Below are 13,858 nucleotides of genomic sequence, written 5' to 3'. Positions count from 1 at the left end.
ATCATCAGCAAAGTGACGGAAGGAATTATCAATAGAGCTATCAGACTGCACTGACTCAGAAATAACCTATTTTGTGACACTCCGTTTGGACTCCAATCCTGCAATCTCTACTACCTAAAAGAAAAAGGGCAGCAGATGCACAGGTGCAGCAACACTAGTATGTTCTCTTCGACACTACATACAATCCTGACTTGTCACCTCATTGTTGTTCCTTCTCTATTGGTGGTCAATGTCCTAGAACGCCATTCCTAATCGTATTGTGGATGTCCTTACATCTCTTGAAGCAATGCAGTTCATGAAGACAGCTCACAATCACCTTCTCAAGAACAATTGGGGATGCACCATCATTATTGACCTGGCAAGAAATGTCATCGTTCATAAAAAGAATTAATTCCAAATCTCCCATACAATACATAAAACTGTCAAATTGGAGTGTCTTTGAATTGTATGTTCTTGTTATAAGGTGTACTGTCATAATGTTTAACACCAAGCAGTTAAACAAAAGCCTTCTCAGAATCATGCCCTTTTATTTTGTGTTTTTTTTAAGACTGTGAACTGAAATGAGGAAAGCTTATTTTAAAAGCAGTGTTTTAAAGGAATGCTTGAAAGCTAGTAAGCTGCTACTCATATAGCCAGCGTTGTAAGTTTCTCTTCAAACAAGTTGAAATTGAAATGCTTGCAGATGAACAGAAGTCAAAGGGTTCTGTATTCAACTCTGGGTGGCAAGAAGAAGTTGACCAATCGTTGATGACAAAGATCTTTTGCTTGCCAACAACTGTGAGATTGGTTGTCAGGTAACAGAAGAGCTTGGGAATGGGAACAACATACAGATAAGTGTGTCAATAATTCTTGCTTGGTACAGAAACCTGATTCATGCTTTCTATCGACCTGAGTCTGAAAGTCAGGTGAATTGGGGAATTCTGCATACTTGTTTTAAAATCTTTAACTGTTGTGACAAACCCAGGACTAGAGGGGTTTAATTTCCAGCATGCTACCCCAGTGAGTCATGAAAATTCAATTATTTTTGCTGAGTTGAATTCATAATCATAGGAAGAACGGAAGAGTGGTTCTAAAAAAATTAGTGTCCCAACCTGCTGTGCACAATCCTTGTCAATATTTTACTGTGTTAGCTGGTCTTTTAATATAGCATGGATTAGAAAACGTAGTTATACAAGATTGTCACTTAGTCACTGTAATAATCCAGGCAAAAAACCTACAGGTACTTGACATTTTTAATAACTGAGATATTGAATTAAAATATGACCTTCAGTATGGTGACTTCATTGGAGAAAGTGTTCTTCCTGTACTGCATCACTAATTTAAACAATACTCACTGTATTTGCATCCAGCACAAATCAAAAATATTTAAAAAGCTTTGACAAACGGTCAGTTAGACTCGAAATGTCAGCTCTTTTCTCTCCTTACACATGCTGCCAGACCTGCTGAGATTTTCCAGCATTTTCGCTTTTGGTTTCAGATTCCAGCATCCGCAGTAATTTGCTTTTATCCAGTTGATTTAACTTCTGCTGTGTGATGTGGAGTCCAATGTCTTCTCAATAACCTAATCTTCTAAAGAGGCAAAAAGACACCCATCAGCAGTCAGCAGCATCCTTTTTCAACTGTGAATTTGTTAGGACATGACAGTTACACAGTGAGCAGGGAAGTCACTGCAGTTAGAAGAAAACTATATTCAGAAGAATATTGGAAACAGTGAAGCTCTTCAAAGATGTGTTGGCTTTTACCTTTCCTTTGTGGATCGAGAGAAGCAGAAGTGCTTTTTTTTCTCGGTTGCCACAAGGAAAGGTTAGACCTCTTCTGTCCAGATCCCTGACCATACTTAACTGAAGATCCTGGAAACCCAATCCTCCCGCTAACTGGAGTGCTAGCAAATGACCATAGATCAAGCAAATTTCGACAGGCAGTAGCCTTTCCAGGCAGGAAGCTGTGAACTTTTTAAACTGGCAATAAGACAAACGTTCAAAATTAATTGAACTGTTTATTTTTGAAAATTGAAGGAATTACGCGAGAAGTGCTCTCCTTTTCCTTCTCTTTTCACCTTTCCCTATTTTTCGTACTTCTAACATTTTACAGAACATAAAATAAATGCTGCACTTTCACTTGGGTCATGTTTGAGGATGGGTTCATGAGCAATAGCATAATTACTATTTAACAAGTTACATAGGCCATTTGTATTATAAATGTAAATACAATAAGTTGTAAATTGAATATGCAAAAATAAGAATAGAATATTTGACATTAAAATTGAGGCTTGAATATATCTATGCAAAATAATAAAGCTTAAACCACATAACTCTGTTTTATTATGACTTCATTCTGTGAAGACCATGGGATATCAGTGAGTACACATTAAATATTGTCTTTTGTTAGCAACAATGGATATAGCTGCTATTACAGACAATAAAAGAGATCATAGAATCATGCAATATCGAAAAGATTATTCGGCCCATTGAGTCTGCTCTGATAAAAGCTACTCTCAGTCTACATTTGGCACATAGCTTGAATGTGATGACATTTCAAATGTTCATTCAAATATTTTTTAAAGGTTGTGAGGTTTCCCACCTCACCTAGCCTCTCAGAGAGTTAGGTCCAGATTCCCACCACCTTCTGGGTGGAAACTTTTCCTCAATTTCCCCTCTAACCCTCCTGCCTTTCACTTAAAATTATGGCCTCTTGTCATTGACCCTTTACTTAAGGGGAACAACTGCATTTTACTCACCAGGGCAGCATGGTGGCTCAGTGGTTAGCACTGCTGTCTCACAGTGTCAGGGACCCACATTCGATTCCAGACTTGGGTGATTATCTGGTGGAGTTTGCACATTTTCCCGATGTCTGCATGGTTTCCTCTGGTTGCTCCTACCCCAGTCCAAAGATGTGCAGTTTAGGTGGATGGGCCACACACGCACTTATTATTGAGGGATGTGTAAACTAGGTGGATTAGCCATGGTAAAAGCAGGGTTATGTAGATGGGGTCGGTGTGCAAAGCTTGGGTGGGAATCTGTTTGGAGGATTGGCGCAGAATTGGTAAGTTGAATGGCCTCTTTCCAAACTGTAGTGATTCTATGATCCCAGGCAACATCCTCCTCTGTGAATCTCCTCTGCAACTCCTCCAGTGCCTTGCCGTCTTCCTATAGTGCAGTGACCAGAACTGCACACAGTACTCCAGCTGTTGCCTAATTGAAGTTTTGTACAGCTTCAGTATAACCTCTCAGCTTATATAATCTAAGCCATAACTGCTAGAACTGAGTGTCCTGTATGCCTTCTTAATTACCTTGTTAATCTGTTCTGCTACCTTCAGGGACCAACACCCTAAGATCTTCGCTGTTCTTTGAGCTTCTTATGTCCTGCCATTCAGTGAGTACTCAGATTCAGTGTAATCAGATATAAGATTCCATAGTCCTATACTCTATTCAAATATTATGATAAAATATTGCCAGTTTATCTCCATCAATATTGAACAAAGAGTCCAGACTGGCTCTAAATGATAATAAACCCTGAGAAAGATATGTGTGACCCTCTATTTTCCCATGCTTGTGCCTGTAGAGGAAAGGGAATTGAAACGTTACTCTAAGTATAGTTACTGAGCCATGTGTGAAAGGTGCTATGACAGATTGTCATCAGATTGCATAGATGATCTCTCTTATTGCTCACTTTGTTGAAAAAAGTTTGTTTTGCTCATTCACATTGCTACATGATGACCAGAACCATGGAACTGGAGACTGTGGTTAAGAGGCTGAAGTGAAGAGCAAAACATGAAGCCAATCCAGAGGTCCAAAAGCTGCAGTGTGGAAAATATTTGAAGAGAAACTCCATGAAAGTGGAGAGGAATTGCTACCACACTTTGAGGCATTCCCAGGTGGTGAACTGCAGAATGGGAAAGATCTCGCAGGGCCTGGAGAAAGTGTGGGAAAGGGCCGATGGCAGAGCACGTGGCTAGTCACAGGAAGAAATCAATCATCCCCGTCATCAAGGATAGGGGGGCATATTTTTAATAATGAGAGGAGAAAGATTTAAATAAAACTGAGGGGCAATTTTGAATAAGAAATGTTTGGAAGGATATGGACTGAGCACAGGCAGGTGAGACTAGTTTACTTTGGGATTATGGTTGGCATGGATTAGTTGGATCAAAAGGTTTGTTTCCATGTTGTATGACTCCATGACTCTATGACTGTAAAAAAGGAAAAAAAATACTTGAGAGAACAGATGCAGATTGAGGGAAGTACAAAAGTAATTTAGTTCCATAATCCACACTGCAAGTACTTTTATCATTAGAAAAACCTTCTCTTTAGATGACAAGAAAAGGAAAAACTGCGAGTGTTGAAAATCAGAAGAGAAAACAGAAATTGCCAGAAAAAAAACTCAGCAGGTCTGGTAGCATCTGTGGAGACAAATCAGAGTTTACATTTCGGGTCCAGTGACCCTTTTTCAGAAACTTTACCGTACCTGTTAGAAAATGCTCAACAGGATTGGGTAAACCGGTGCCAACATTCCAGCAAATACCAAGTTGTAACAGGTATGAAGAAGAAGCTTGACAAGGATCAGGGCAGTGTTTAGCTGTACACCTTCAGCAATCTGTTGATGCCATTCTGCGATGCAGAGTAAAAGTATTGAATGCACATGATCAAATGTTATTGATGAAGGGAATACTGTTGAAGAATTAAGAGTGAGATACAGAGTAAATGGAATTGCACCTTTACTCCAAAGACAGTTACTGAGCATGTGAAAAATGAATAATGTCACAGTGATGTCAGGTCATTTAGAGTTGGAGCCAGGTCTATGAGGCTGCACTAAGACATCCTCTCTAACCATCCAACATGTGTAACTATGTTCAGTAAAGCCAATTGCTGTTCACTCGGAAGAGTGCAGATCTCACAAATTTGACTGTGTCTTTTGATGTAAGCCAGAATGTAAAATTTGCGCTGCCTGCTTATTTAAGTGATTTCTGTGTGCAGTTTACATTTACTAGGTTGTTGTGTCATGCTGAATTCTTGTGCATGTCTAAGCAGCAATTGCAAAACCAAGAGAGCCAATACCATTGAGAGCTATCCTGTATTACTTAAAGCCAGTCATCCTGTTCCACCTCTCCCCAGCCTCGCCTTCACACAAACACAACTTTAACTTTCCTTCTCTTACATTTCAAAGAACTGACCTGTGATACAAGTGAAGGAGGTGGAAAAGCAGCAAGGCAGTTAGAAAAGGCATCATGCATCCTTGAACTGTCTGACATCAGATCAGATACTGGCAGTGTTCATACTTTAGAGAACAGCATGGAGGTAGGATCAGCTCAAGATGAAACAATTGGTGGTGGTGGGGGAGGGGAGGGAATGTGGGGAAATTGGGGGAAAATGTCAGGAAATAGGTGGTGACATCTTGCAAAGTATTCATACTACAGAGGAGGAGGTGCTGGATGTCTTGAAACACATAAATGTAGAAAAATCCCCAGGACCTGATCAGAACTCTGTGGGAAGCGAGGGAAGTGATTGCCGGACCTTTTGCTGAGATATTTGTATTATCGATCATCACAGGTGAGGTGCTAGAAGACTGGAGGTTGGCTATTGTGGTACCACTATTTAGGAAAGTTGGTAAGGAAAAGCCAGGGAACTATAGACTGGTGAGCCTGACATCGGTGGTGGGCAAGTTGCTGGAGGGAATCCTGAGGGACAGGATTTACATGTATTTCGAAAGGTAAGGACTGATTAGGGGTAGTCAGCATGGTTTTGATTGTGGGAAATCATGTCTCACGAACTTGATTGAGTTTTTTGAAGATGTAACATAGAGGACTGATGAGGGCAGAGCAATGAACGTCATCTATATAGACTCAAGTAAGACGCTTGACAAGGTTCCACATGGTAGACTGTTTAGCAAGGTTAGATCTCATGGAATACAGGGAGAACCAGCCACTTGGATACAGAACTAGCTGAAGGGTTGAAGACAGAGGGTGGTGGTGGACGGTTGCTTTTCAGACTGGTGGCCTGTGACCAGTGGAGTGCCACAAGGATCGGTGTTGGGTCCATTACTTTTCATCATTTATATAAATGATTGGATATGAATGTAGGAGGTATAGAAGCAGATGACACCAAAATTGGAGGTGTAATGGACAGCGAAGAAGGTTACCTCAAAGTACAATGTGATCTTGATCAGATGGGTCAATGGGCGGAGCAGTGCCAGATGGATTTTAATTTAGATAAATGTGAGGTGCTGCACTTCGGAAAAGCAAATCAGAGCAGGAACTTATACACTAAATGGTAAGGACCTGGGGAGTGTTGCTGAACAAAGAAGCTTTGGAGTGCAGGTTCATAATTTTTTGAAAGTGGAGTCGCAGTAGATAGGAGAGTGAAGAAGGCGTTTGGTAAGCTTTCCTTTATTGGTCAGAACATTGAGAATAAGAATTGGAAGGACATGTTGTGGCTGTGCAGGATATCAGTGAGGCCACTTTTGGAATATTGCATGCAGTTCTGGTCTCCTTCTTATCAGAAGGATTTGTGAAACTTGAAAGGGTTCAGAAAAGATTTACAAGGATGTTGTCAGGGTTGGAGGATTTGAGCTACAGGGAGAGGCTGAATAGGCTGGGACTGTTTTCCTTGGAGCATCGGAGGCTGAGGGGTGACCTTATAGAGGTTTATGAAATCATGAGGGGCATGGATAGGATAAATAATCAAAGTCTTTTCCCTGGGGTGGGGGAGTCCAGAACTAGAGGGCATAGGTTTAGGATGAGAGGAGAAAGATTTAAAATGGACCTAAGGGGCAACTTTTTCATGCAAAGAGTAGCGCATGTATGGAATGAGCTGCCAGAGGAAGTGGTGGAGGCTGGTACAATTACAACATTTAAAAGGCATCTGGATGGGTATATGAATAGAGACGGTTTAGAGGGATATGAGCCAAGTGCTGGCAATGGGACTAGATTAGGTTAGGATATCTGGTTGGCATGGCTGAGTTGGACCACAGGGTCTCCATGCTGTACATCTTGATGATTCTATGACTATAATTGACAGAAATGAGCTGCAGCCAAGGAAGATAGTACAGCTATGACAGGTATAAAGTCCCTTGAGTCGAATGGAGATAGTGAGGACTGCAGATGCTGGAGATCAGAGCTGAAAATGTGTTGCTGGAAAAGCGCAGCAGGTCAGGCAGCATCCAAGGAACAGGAGAATCGACGTTTCGGGCATAAGCACCTCTTCAGGAAGATGACCTGACCTGCTGCGCTTTTCCAGCAACACATTTTCAGCCCTTGAGTCGAATGTCTAGTGCTGGAAAAGCAAGCAGGTCAGGCAGCATTCGAGGAGCAGGAGAATCAACATTTCGGGTATAAGCCCTTCATCAGGAATGAGGCTTGTGGGTTGAGGCTGAGAGATAAATGGGAGGTGGTTGGGGTTTGGGGAAGGTAGCTGAGAAAGCGATAGATGGATGAAGGTATGGGAGATGGTGATAGGTCAGTGGGGGAGTGATGGACAGGTCCGGAGGGTGGTGCCGAGTTGGAGGCTTGAACTGGGATAATATGGGGGGAGGGGAATTGAGGAAACTGTTGAAATCCACATTTATCCCGTGTGGTTGCAGGGTGGCAAGGCGGAATATGAGGTGTTTCTCCTCCAGGCATCGGGTGGTAATGGTTTGGTGGTGGAGTTGCATGTCCTTGATGGAGTGAGAGGGGGAGTTAAAGTGTTCAGCCATGGGGTGGTGGGGTTGGTGGGTGTGGGTGTCCCAGAGATGCTCTCTGAAATGATCTGGAAGAAGGTGTACTGTCTCCCTGATGTAGAGACCCCACTGGGTGCAACAGATGCAGTAGATGACATTGGTAGAGATGCAGCTAAATTTCTGATGGAGGTGGAAGGATGCTGAAAAATGTGTTGCTGGAAAATTACAGCAGGTCAGGCAGCATCCAAGAAGCAGGAGAATCGACATTTCGGGCATAAGCCCTTCTTCAGGAATGAGGAAGGTGTGCCAAGTAGGCTAAGATAAAAGGTAGGGTGGAGGGACTTGGGGGATGGGCATTGGGAATGTGATAGGTGGAAGGAGGTTAAGGTGAGGATGATAGGCCGGAGATGGGGTGGGGGCAGAGAGGTTGGGAAGAAGATTGCAGGTTAAGAAGGCGATGCTGAGTCTGAGGGTTGGGACTGAGATAAGGTGGAGGGAGGGGAAATGAGGAAGCTGGAGAAATCTGCATTCATCCCTTGTGGTTGGAGGGTTCCTAGGCGGAAGTTGAGGCGCTCTTCCTCCAGATGTCATGTTGCCATGGTCTGGTGATGGAGGAGGCCAAGGACCTGCATGTCCTTGGCGGAGTGGGAGTGGCAGTTAAAGTGTTCAGCCACGGTTGAGCTTGGGTTGGTTGGTGCAGGTGAAACGTTCCGCAAGTAGGCGGCCTGTCTCCCCAATGTAGAGGAGGCCACATCAGGTGCAGCGGATGCAGTAAATGATGTGTTTGGAGGTGAAGGTGAATTTGTGATGGATATGGAAGGATCCCTTGGGGCCTTGGAGGGAAGTGAGGGGGGAGGTGTGGGCCCAAGTTTTGCATTTCTTGCGGTTGCAGGGGAAGGTGCCGGGAGTGGAGGTCGGGTTGGTGGGGGGTGTAGACCTGATGAGGGAGTTGCTGAGGGAGTGGTCTTTCTGGAACGCTGATAGGGGAGGGGAGGGAAATATATCCTTGGTGGTGGGGTCTGTTTGGAGGTGGCGGAAATGACGAAGAATGATACGATGTATCTGGACGTTGGTGGGGTGGTAGTTGAGGACCAGTGGGGTTCTGTCCTGGTGGCGATTGGAGGGGCAGGGTTCAAGGGCGGAGGAGCAGGAAGTGGAGGAGATGCAGTGGAGAGCATCGTCAACCACGTCTGAGGGGAAATTGCAGTCCTTGAAGAAGAAGGCCATCTGGGTTGTTTGGTATTGGAATTGGTCCTCCTGGGAGCAGATGCGGCGGAGGTAAAGGAATTGGGAATATGGGATGGCGTTTCTACAGGGGGCAGGGTGGGAGGAGGCGTAATCTAGGTAGCTGTGGGAGTCAGTCGGTGTACAGGAAATGTCCGTGTTGAGTTGGTCGTCCAAGATAGAAATGGAGAGGCCTAGGAAAGGGAGGGAGGAGTCAGAGATGATCCAGGTAAATTTGAGGTCGGGGTGGAAGGTGTTAATAAAGTAGATGAACTGTTCAACCTCCTCGTGGGAGCACGAGGCAGCGCCGATACAGTCATCGATGTAGCAGAGGAAAAGGTGGGCTGTGGTGCCAGTGTAGCTGCGGAAGATGGACTGTTCCACATATCTGATGAAGAGACAGGCATAGCTGGGGCCCATGCGGGTGCCCATGGCTACTCCTTTGGTTTGGAGGAAGTGGGAGGATTGGAAAGAGAAGTTGTTCAGAGTGAGAACCAGATCAGTCAGTCGAAGGAGGGTTTCAGTGGAAGGGTATTGATTGGGTCAGCGGGAAAGGAAGAAGCGGAGGGCTTTGAGGCCTTTGTGATGGGGGATGGAGGTGTATAGGGACTGGATGGGGCCTTGGATGGAGGGAGGGGAGTGGTGTGGGCGCAGGTTTTGCACTTGCTGCAGTGGCAGGGAAAGGTGCCAGGAGTGGGGTGTGGACTGTTGGGAGGTATGGACTTGACAAGGGAGTTGCAGTGTGAATGGTCTTTTCAGAGTGCTGATAGGGTTGGGGAGGGAAACATATCTCTGGTGATGGGGTTCCTTTGGAGGTAGCAGAAGTGGTGGAGGACGATGCTTTGAATGCAGAGGTTGGTGGGGTAGAAGGTGAGAACAGAGCGAGGTCGCACAAGAGTTGTCTTGCAGGGAATCCAGATGAGGTTACCTACAACAAAGGATAATGGGCATACACACATGATACATTGTGCATGTAGCAAAGTCTATGGTCACTGTCAGTAAATATAGATTATTCCAGCACTGGTTTGGCACAGAGTTTGGAGTCTATCCTTTCCAAGGTGGAAGTGATAGCCAACATCATTCAGCTCACATGTGGATCAAACTGTAGGATCCCTACAATGTGGAAGCAGGCCATTCAGCCCAACAAGTCCACACCGACTCTCTGAACAGCATCCCACCCAGACTCCTCCCGTAACCCTGTATTTCCCATGGTTAATCCACCTAACCTACACATCCTGGGTCGTAATGGGCAATTTAGCATGGCCAATTCACCTATCCTGCTCTTCTTTGGATTGTGGGAGGAAATTGGAGCACCTGCAGAAACCCACACAGATGCGGGGAGAATGTGCAAACCCCACACAGTCACCCAAAACTGGAATTAAACCCAGGTCCCTGCTAACCACTGAGCCACTGCGCCACCCTATGGTATAGCATGTAATGGATGATGTCTGAGCTTCCAAGTCAACTTCAGCATCAGTAACTCAACATATGGCTGCTGTAGTGTAAGCTCAGACTGAAGCAATTCAAGTATAGCTTGCTTCTACACAAGCTCAGACAGCAGCCATTACAGCTGTGGATATTAATGTAGATAGTGGGCTGCAGGCTCTCAGAACAGTCCAAAAGTTTGTACGAACCTTTGCTTGGATTTTTTGAGGTGCTGCCTACAACCCAAATCTGTTATCTTCTCTCAGGTTGACAGCATTCATGATCCCACTCTGCCACCCAACCAATGGCCTTACATTTGCCCCTCAGGCAGCCAGGCCTGAGATAACTCAGTCAGAAAGAAGGCCTGCTCATGCTAAGGACGCTCAAGGTCATCTTGTAAAGCCAACTACAGGTTCTCTCACTGGATGTCAGGAGACATCGGGCACCAATGCTGCGATCAGTGGGTTAGTGCTGTGGAGAAGCAAAGGCACATAGAAGACAGGCACAAAGAGACTGCTCCAGGGTGACTGGTTGATATTTGTATGGTATATTGACATTTTATTTAAAACACTTGTCTGTTTATTTTGTTTTGGTTCTTATGTTATAACTGCAGCTTAATGGTTAGAAATAGTAGGAAGGCATGGTATGGAACAGTTGATGCTGAGGTATGGGGTTACATTCACTAATCAAAGATAACCCCAGTCAGAAATGAAGTGTATTAGATTAGATTAGATTAGATGATTAGATTAGATTACTTACAGTGTGGAAACAGGCCCTTCGGCCCAACAAGTCCACACCGCCCCGCCGAAGCGTAACCCACCCATACCCCTACATTTACCCCTTACCTAACACTATGGGCAATTTAGCATTGCCAATTCACCTGACCTGCACATCTTTGGACTGTGGGAGGAAACTGGAGCACCCGGAGGAAACCCACGCAGACACGGGGAGAACGTGCAAACTCCACACAGTCAGTCGCCTGAGGCAGGAATTGAACCCGGGTCTCAGGCGCTGTGAGGCAGCAGTGCTAACCACTGTGCCACCGTGCCGCCCAGTGCCGCCCAGTTGTGTCCTCCATTCCACATTCTCAACTGATCACTGTAACGCGGTGGCTATGGCATCATGATGCCACGGTTGTACAGGATGAAGCAAATCAGAATCAAAGTAAGTAAGAGACAAAGTAATAAAGTCTACATTGAGGATACTGCGCATGCATGTGAATACATGGAATGTGATAAATACAGATTAGATTGCTGCATGGAGATACTTTATTTAAGTGATAATGGAGATCTGGCACAAAAAAGGCTAGGACAAAGTCCTAAATATCCCTGGATGCAAGATGTTCAAGAAAGATAGGGATTAAATATCAGCAGGAAAGGTGACAGTTTTGTTGAAGGTAAGTATTACGCTGCTGGAGAGACAGGATGTACTGGAGGGAGAGAATCCATTTGATTTGTGCTAAAAAAAAAGTTCAGGTAACATTACATTATTCAGTGAATTCTACAGAGCACCAAATAGTGGGATAAAATTCAAGAAACAAATTTGCAGAGAAGTGCAAGAATATAGATTAATTATACAGAGTGACATAGATATTCTAATGTAAACTGGATTAGTGTGTAAAGGGCAGAGAACTCCATGATTAAATTCAGGAGAATTTTCTACATCTGATGTTTCCAGTTCAGTAAGAAAGGAGTCACTGCTGGATATGCTTCATGGGAATGATGTGGACCAGATGGATCAAGAATCAGTCAGGGATCATTTCAGGATAATGATCATTGTAATTATGCATTCTATTCTATTTTTATATTTATATCATAAATTCATATGTCTTCATTGATGTTGGTACCTCCCTACATAAACCTACCATCCTGTAATTACACCCTCTTGGCAATGGTTACTCTGCAATAGTTTGATGTGAGAGCGTGTAATTATAGCATGACAAGTTTACATGGAGAGTTTCCATTTTAAATGTGGATAAATACATTTATCATGTTAAAAGTTGACATGAATGAATAGCAGGGTTATAATTACAAGAGAAAGAAACAGTGAAAGTGGGAGTTAAAATAAATAGCACAGCCATACTTAAAAAAAACAAACACCAGGAGCAACACATAATGAACTGTGCACAATGACAGTAAACTCTTGTTCAATAACGACTGTGCTCTCTCATAGTATTCTCTCCAGAGAGCATCCAGTTACCTGCAGTCACCTGGGCTCCTTAAAGGCTCATAATGATTTGGCTAATGATGAGAGATTGAGTAGGCTGGGAATACACTCTGTAATTTAAAAGAATGAGGGGAGATCTTATAGAAACATATAAAATTATGAAGGGAATAGATAAGATAGAAGCAAGGAAGGTCTTATGAGGAAAGGCTGAGGGACTTGAGGCTGTTTTTGTTGGAAAGAAGAAGGTTGAGAGGTGACTTAATAGAGACATATAAGATAATCAGAGGGTTAGTTAGGGTGGACAGGGAGATGGTGATGGCGAGCACGAGGGGGCATAGCTTTAAATTGAGGGGTGGGTAGATATAGGACAGATGTCAGAGGTAGTTTCTTTACTCAGAGAGTAGTAAGGGTATGGAATGCTTTGCCTGCAAAGGTAGTAGTTTTGCCAACTTTAAGTACATTTAAGTCATCATTGGACAAGCATATGGACGTACATGGAATAGTGTAGGTTAGATGGGCTTCAGAGAGGTCCGAGGGGCCTGTACTGCCCTGTAATGTTCTATGTTCTATGTAAGGAGGTTGCTTCCATTGGCGGTGAAACTAGAACTAGGGGACATAGCCTCAAAATAAGGGGGAGCAAATTTAGGACTGAGTTGAGGAGGAACTTCTTCACCCAAAGGGTTTTGAATTCTCTCCCCAATGAAGACTTTGTTGCATGTCTTTAAGACAAAGGTAGACAGATATTTGAACAGTAAAGTATTAAGTCTTATGGTGAGAGGAGGTAAGTGGAGATGAGTCCATGAAAAGATCAGCCATGATCTTAATGAATGGCAAAACAGGCTCAAAGGGCCAGATGGCCTACTCCTGCTCCTAGTTTGTATGTTCTCATAATAAATGCAAATGGGAGAGAGCTCGTATATTAGCTCGTATATTATATCTGGCCACAAACTCCAAGACCACATAGTGACAATCAACAATACATCCCTTAGCTCAGACACAGAATTCTGATATCTCGGAAGCATCCTTTCCAGTAAAGGCAGGTTAAGTGATGGGACCGTCTATCTCCTGACAAAAACAAACTCAGCATTTGGCAGCCTTAGCCACAGGCTTTGAAGAGAGCGTGCATCTGACTCAAAAAGATCTTTGTCTATGAGGTTCTCACATAACATCTTCATGCTTGTGAGGCGTGGACAATTCAACAACCAGATATATTTCACCTTCACCATTTCAGATCCATCCACAACATCAGGTGGTAGGATAATGTTCTTGAAAAGTATTCCACATGTGGTATTGATCACAATTATCAGAACTCAGCTTTGCTACATTTGCAATGTGGTTTGCTGAGAGGACTGATGTTTACAGACTTAATATTCCATCTCTAAACGAGCAAGGG

General features: G+C 43.7%; 1 protein-coding gene across 6 annotated transcripts in view; it reads right to left on the bottom strand.

Annotated features, from left to right (window-relative positions):
- Positions 1-13,858, bottom strand: part of LOC140477411 (syntabulin-like) — a 111,982-nt gene that overhangs the window by 71,418 nt on the left and 26,706 nt on the right. The gene's annotated exons all lie outside the window — the stretch shown is intronic.

Source organism: Chiloscyllium punctatum, chromosome 5, assembly GCF_047496795.1.
Source record: "Chiloscyllium punctatum isolate Juve2018m chromosome 5, sChiPun1.3, whole genome shotgun sequence".
Taxonomy (NCBI): Eukaryota; Metazoa; Chordata; class Chondrichthyes; order Orectolobiformes; family Hemiscylliidae; genus Chiloscyllium; species Chiloscyllium punctatum.
This window is presented reverse-complemented; position numbering and strand designations above follow the sequence as displayed.